The following is a 7282-nucleotide window of genomic DNA, read 5'->3' on the forward strand; positions in this document are numbered from 1 at the left end:
TATAGGTTTTGTGGACCCTCTATGCACTATACTAGGTATTGCCGCCAATTGCTTGGTGGCAAAACTAGGTGTTGCCAACAAGGGTTGGTGGCAACTTGTATTGCTTCCAGGAGATGGCAGCAACCTGTATTGCCATAATCTCTTGGCAGCAATACTAGGTATTGTCATCATCTCTTTGGTTGTAATGTAATGCCCTAAAATTTATAAATCGAAAATACATAATTGTATTTTTTTGAAACACAAGTGAAAAACATTTAACTTAATTTGGGTAAAAACTTCAGGCGGATTATAGATATTCAAACACATCACCATTCATCTATAATTCAATTTAAAATATTCATCAAATAAACGAATCATCCATGCATTCAGTCTTAAATTTAATAACCAATTAATCAAAACAAAGTCTCTGGGATTCAAATAGTTGGTCCACATGGCACCCCACACAACATCCCACAACTGCTCTAGCTCATTCACCCCTCATCTGTATAAAATATTGAGGCCAAACTTTAACAAGTCTAAGTAGAAAACAAAATAATCATGAATAAATATACGAAACTAAGAATGCATGTTCTCAAACAATATTAAGAACATGTATCTTTCACATTATCTTTACAGAGCATTAAATTGAACATGCATAGCCAATGTTTTTATGCAACACATTAATGAATAAGAATAAATTCATGAATATGCATATGAATTATCAGGGCATGTTTTCACACAAGTTTCCACAAAGTACATGTGTTCAAGTGTAAGGTTTTTGTTTTTCTTTTTACTATTTCTATTGGCATGCACAAGACAAGTCATCGCAATAGAACAGACCACTTGGGCGTTTATTATGCTATGTATTTTCAATTTTCATGAGTGACTTACTGAAGTGGACCCACTAAAGGTGATATAATGACTGAGAGAGACCCCACTAGTGGCAGCAAACAGGATTGATAAAGACATAGATCTACCACCTAGAATAAAAATTGGTAGTCCAAGCCTCCTACCACATCTGGACTGGAGACTAGGTGAACCATGATACATCAATACTTTCACCAAACATATTATTGGGTCAAACAAAGGTTGTACCACTTACCTTCTCCAAGGTAGACCTGAGATTTTCAGTAACATTTACTCTTGTGAGGTATACCTAGAATCCCCTAAAATAGGGCTATCTTTATTAAGGCCATGGGTCAATACTATTTTTTCACATGAATAACTATTTTCATTCAGTATGTATTGGTTCTCTTTTGGAACCAATGTTCAACATGCATTCATGAGCATATATGTGCATACATACAATTTTCACAATCACATGCACAAATACAACATCTGACATACTCATATCGGCATGAGAAATTATGTCAAATATACATTTATTTGTGCACATATGACACCACATTGGTTTCTTGAACCACAAATTCATTCATCAACATGTGCATGCATGTATTTTCATGTCTTATATCACAATCATCATAAAAATATGCAATATATTAAATTTATGCTCTCGTAGCACTAAATCAATTTCTCAAACTTTAAGCTCATTCATGAGGATTCACATGAGCAAACATGCATATCATGTCTCATAGCATATAATATCAACATATATCATTATGATGCATACTATGACATCAAATTAACTATCATAAGTGCATGTTGCAAGTAATACAAAATTGCATATCATGTTCTTAAATAAGCATATTAACAAAGCATGCAATTCATTTAAACATTTCACAAGAAATTTACAGTATGTGAATTAATATGTGATCCCAAGCAAAGGCGCAACCATATAGCCTCCTTAGGCTCACGGGACTCATACATGTTCATCTATTCTATTTTCTGAACCATGACATGTATGCAAACAAGAGTTCTAACTCAAAACTACATGGACAAAATTTACCAATCACTGTAAATTCTGCCTTAACCTGAATATAATGAATTAAATTATAAAATTTTTAAAGTAGATGAATAGGTGTGTTAGCTATCTATATGAGAAAACCTAGTTTTCTATTATTTTTACTAAAATTAGTTTTTTGTTCATGGAACAGATCTGTCTAGTTTGGCTTTACCGAAGAACCATTGACCAATGAATTTATAGAATGAAATAAATTTTGTAAATTTTATTGTAGTTAGCTTGGTGTGTTTACAAAATCTTCAAAAGAAATAAAGTCTAAACTCTATTTCATATGAGAATTAAAATCCATACACTATAGTCTATTTTTGTTCTTGGACAGACTGTGTTCTAGAAATTTCAAGCTCTAGAACAAACTTTTGTGATTTTTATTTTATAAACCATAATGAATCTATGCAAAATATTTTTCTTTTATGTTCTTTATTGTATAAGCTAACACACATAAAAATATTGGCTATAAAAATTAATAATTTGAGAGAAATAAAATCAGAAAAAATATGTAGCCTCCATAGAATTTCTCTTAGGACATAAATTTGATGCTGATTTGTAGAGGTCATCTCACAATCTATACTTAAATAGACTCATTTTTTTTCTATGATTGCTTCTACATGACTGAAACATCCCTCTAAAATTTGAGAATTTTTGGGTTCACCATTTTAAAGAACCATGAATTTCTTTCAGAGTGGTCAGAATATAATTCATAGGACAAAATGTATTTTCAATAAACACATAAATATTTTCATATTTTCATAAAGAAAGCACAACAATCATTCATTTCATGATTTGATTTCAATATAAACATCTCTCACACAAGCATGTGTACATTCAAACATGTTGAAAATATAAAGATCACATTCATAATGTGAATCAAATGCAAGATCTATTGTATTTACATAAAAAAACATGATTTGCTAAAAAAGAACATGTTTCACATAAATGAATCATATTCTTGGGCTTTTAAATCAATAATGAACTAATAATTACAAATCTAACATGGACTTAATTTAATACATATTGTACATGAATCAATTTAACAGAAAACATAAATCAAGATTCATGTATAACAATTTTCTAAAGAACACCTGATTTATGCTACAACTCTCGAAAATGATTTTCGTAAAAACAGTTTGGAGATTTTAATACTCCATGAACTTTATAACATCAGTCCCTATATCAAACATGGCTGGTATATATATTAATATGCATCCGAGAATCATATCCCAGCATGCTCATGCTCCTTAGCATCATACATTCACCCATAATTATATTGTACCTACCTTGAAAACCGAAAATGAGAACCAAAACTCTATACCTCCAATGGAAGCACAACCAGACTCAAGTCTCCTCTAATGGACATAGAACAGGGTGGAAGAAGAGAGAAAACAGAGAGAGAGAGAGCTAATGAGAGATAGGGGCATGAATTGGGATATCCTTATAGGGGCTTGGGATACTTCCTAATCCCATTAGGAAACATCCCTCACATGCTTATCTCAAAAGTTTCTAAGCTTTTTTTTATGTTTATTTAAAATATCTTAGCAAATTAGCTTAAATTTGAATTAGGAAACTAATCTAAAGGTTGAATCTACTTAAATGTAGAAGTCTCTTGAAAATCTGAAGTTAGGAAAGTAGGAGACATTGGACAAGTGGGATGGGATAGAGGTGGGGACTGGCGGGCTGGCCAGGTCCAAGCCGCCATGGGTTGGGCCTAGGCCATTATAATTGGCCTGACTTGGCCCGAATTGGGCCTCTGGCTCAAGCCGGACCAGCCTAGCCCGTTATTATATTTATATTATATATACTATATATAACATAATATATATATATAATATAATATATTATATAAATATTATATATTATATAATATGCCTGGCCCGACTTGATTAGGCCCGTGGGCTAACAGGTGGGTCGTGGGCCAGGGTTTTCCCAACTGGTCGACCCATCATTGTTGAGTCGGGCCATTGACCAGGCCGGCCCGATCGGCCCGATCCATTAGCAGGCCGGCCCGACCCGATGCCCACCCCTAGGGTGTAGGATGGGCCCACATGGGTGGCGTCCCACCCTATTGGATTTAGTTCCATATTTGACCCAATTTACTACCAAATAAATTTTTAAGTCTAATTAGTCTATTTTTTTAATTAGAAAACTAGCTTAGTCTTTTGACTTTAAGTAGGGTAGAACTTCTAGGCCATTAGAATTTTGAAAGTAGGGGATTTTAGCCAAGTAGGATCAGCCCACCTGGGGGGCATCCCACCCTTGAAGTCCACTTGCTTCTCAAATTTAATTAACTTCCTAATTCAATTTCTAATTCATTCCTAATTTTAAAATTCTAATTGAATCCAAATCCAAATTAGGTCCAATCCTATTTAAGCAAATACATATCCAAATCCAATTAAATGCCATATTCAAATTCATATTCATATTCAATTAAATTCAAATTCACATTTAATCAAATCTAGATCCAAATTAACTCCAAATTCAAATTCACGTTTGATTAATTCCAAATTCATTTGAAATAACAAGTCAATGGATCTTGGGTGCATTACATGTGAACTTTCCTTTACAAAACAGATTTGTATCTTCATACGATCATTGAAACCATATAGATTCAAAATGAGGTTTTCGATAATTAAAGTTAATACAAAAAGTGGGATTTTAAAGAAACCCTTATACCAAATTACAAAACATCTTCAGGAGTGGAATATCAGAGAAAGAGTGGGATCTTGATATCATCACGTCATCATGCCATCACCTACCGTACTGACATAATCATCACCTATACCCCATAAAATGGGTCAGACTTATAAAAATCTAGTAGGTGCATAGATATCAAAATTTAAAACAAGACTAACATATATGTTGTTCCTTTCGTGATGTGCAGTTTAGAATAAGTGAACCAATAATTTTGGATTTGAGATTAGTTTGGATTAAAAAATATGTTAATTGGTTTTGATAATTGTCTAAAAACAATTCATTTAATTTGATGAATGATTAATTTAATTCATGAATTGTATTATTATCTTTATATTTCAGATTCAAATTCGTGTGTTGAAACTGATTCATGATTTTGACTTGGATTCCAGTCTAATATGAAAATGGATCCAGTCTCATGCAAAATTATCTTACATGTAATCCACCCAAAATTCTAATCAAAACTAAAATAAATATTTTCACTATATTTTTGTTTTTTTATAAAGGGTTATTGTCTGTGGTTGTCTCTTTCTCAAACTTACTTCTAGTGAGCTAATATACACTAGCGCTTGAGTACAAGTGAGCCTTCTAGTACTTAGTCCGATTAGTGCAATGCCATCGTAAGGCCTTTGTATAAAAAAATCCTGTATTTTTGAGTAAAATTATTAGGTCATTATATGTTGGATTTTTATTATTCATTTCATGAGCAACATATTTTTGATTATGAATTTTTTATGTTTAGATGCGTTTTTGAAAATGCTAAAAATCAACAACTCCCTATACTTTGTATTATAAAGTTTTAAATGCATTATAAACTGTCATTTTTTCACGTTTCAAAAAACATGCCTATATATCGTAAAGTCTTCGAATAAATTATAAAAAATAAATATATGAAGTCCGATCCATGATATGCTTAAGCAGTGGAGAAGGGGAGTTGTCCGATCGACATTGATTGTAGATTTTGGAGCTTCATTTGGTTAGACGGTCTCCCTTCCTTATATATACATTTGAAGCTGACTTGAACCTTGGCCCATTCTAATTATGTAGAGCAACAACAACAACAACAACAACAACTACGCCTTCATCCCAAAACAATTGGGGTCAGCGATATGAACCAAAAAAGAAATTCATTTAGGGTCTTCCGCATGAATCCTTTTCCTCCAATCATTTCTATCCAATGCCATGTCCTCGTTGAGGTTCAAAGCATTCATATCCTTTCCTATCATCTCCATCCAAGTCTTCCTAGGCCTACCTCGACCTCTTTTAACTAATATATTTTCCCATTTCTCAAACCTTCTAACTGGAGCATCATTAGGCCTTCACCGAATATGTCCAAACCACCATAAACGATTCTCTCGCATCTTATTTTCAATGGGTGCAACACCTACCTTCTTACGTATCTCCTTGTTCTGAATCTTATCTTTTATTGTATTTCCGCACATCCATCTAAGCATCCGCATCTCAGCTACACTCATTTTTTGAATATGATGTCTCTTGGCAGCCCAACATTCCGTACCATAAAGTAAAGCGGGTCTAATAGTCGTCCTATAAAACTTTCCCTTCAACCGCAATGACATTCTACGATCGCACAACACTCCAGTTGCACTTTTCCATTTCATCCACCCAACCTTTATCCTATGATTAACATCTTCATCAATTTCTCCATACTTTTGAATGATGGATCCCAAATATTTGAAATAATCATTCACCGGTATTTCTTGCTCACCAAGCTTCACTACACTCCCATCACTACTTCGTTGCTTACTAAACCGACATTCCATATATTCAATATTACTCTTACTCAACTTAAAACCTCTAGCTTCCAATGTCTGTCTCCATAATTCTAACTTAGCATTAACCCCAGCTCTAGACTCATCAATCAAAACAATATCATCAGCAAACAACATACACCACGATACATTTTCTTGAATTGATCTCGTAAGCTCATCCATCACTATCGCAAATAGGAAAGGGCTTAAAGCAGATCCTTGATGTAACCCAACCGTTATTGGAAAATTGGTTGTCACCCCTCCACAAGTGCGAACATTGGTTACTACTCCTTCATACATATCTTTAATTATACTAATGTACTTGAGAGAAACACCTTTCTTCATCATTGTCCACCAGAGAACGTCTCTAGGTACTCTATCGTATGCCTTCTCTAAATCAATAAAAACCATATGCAAATATTTGTTCCTCTCTCTATATCTTTTAATAAGTTGTCTAAGAAGATGTATAGTTTCCATAGTTGATCTTCTAGGCATAAAACCAAATTGATTCTCCGATATCTAATTATGTAGAGCGGTGGTAAAAAAAGGAATTTGATTTTGAGGAACAATTATATCATATGAAAAAGCTTGCCTTAGTTTATTGGGAAAGAGAAAAGCAAAATCCTGCCTGGGTTTGGATCTAGATCAGATCTGGGTCAGTTCTGAACTCAACTGCGTACAAAAAGAGAAAAAGGACCCAGGTTCGACCTTGCAACGTGTTTTATACATACGGATTCGGATCTTGTTCAATTTGGACGCATGTTCCCTAACGGGAGTCCGGAAGATCCAAGCCGCCCACACCATCGTGCGGGGTCCACTTGGGTGGGCCGTCCTGGAATGGGAAGAAAAGCTCTTTAACAGATTTGTAAATACATGAGCTCGTCCCTCGTATACTCAAAATATCCCTAATATCTGGTCCCCAATCTTG

The sequence above is a fragment of the Nuphar pumila genome, chromosome 13 (assembly GCF_984573655.1).
Source record: "Nuphar pumila chromosome 13, dmNupPumi1.hap1.1, whole genome shotgun sequence".
NCBI classification, from domain to species: domain Eukaryota; kingdom Viridiplantae; phylum Streptophyta; class Magnoliopsida; order Nymphaeales; family Nymphaeaceae; genus Nuphar; species Nuphar pumila.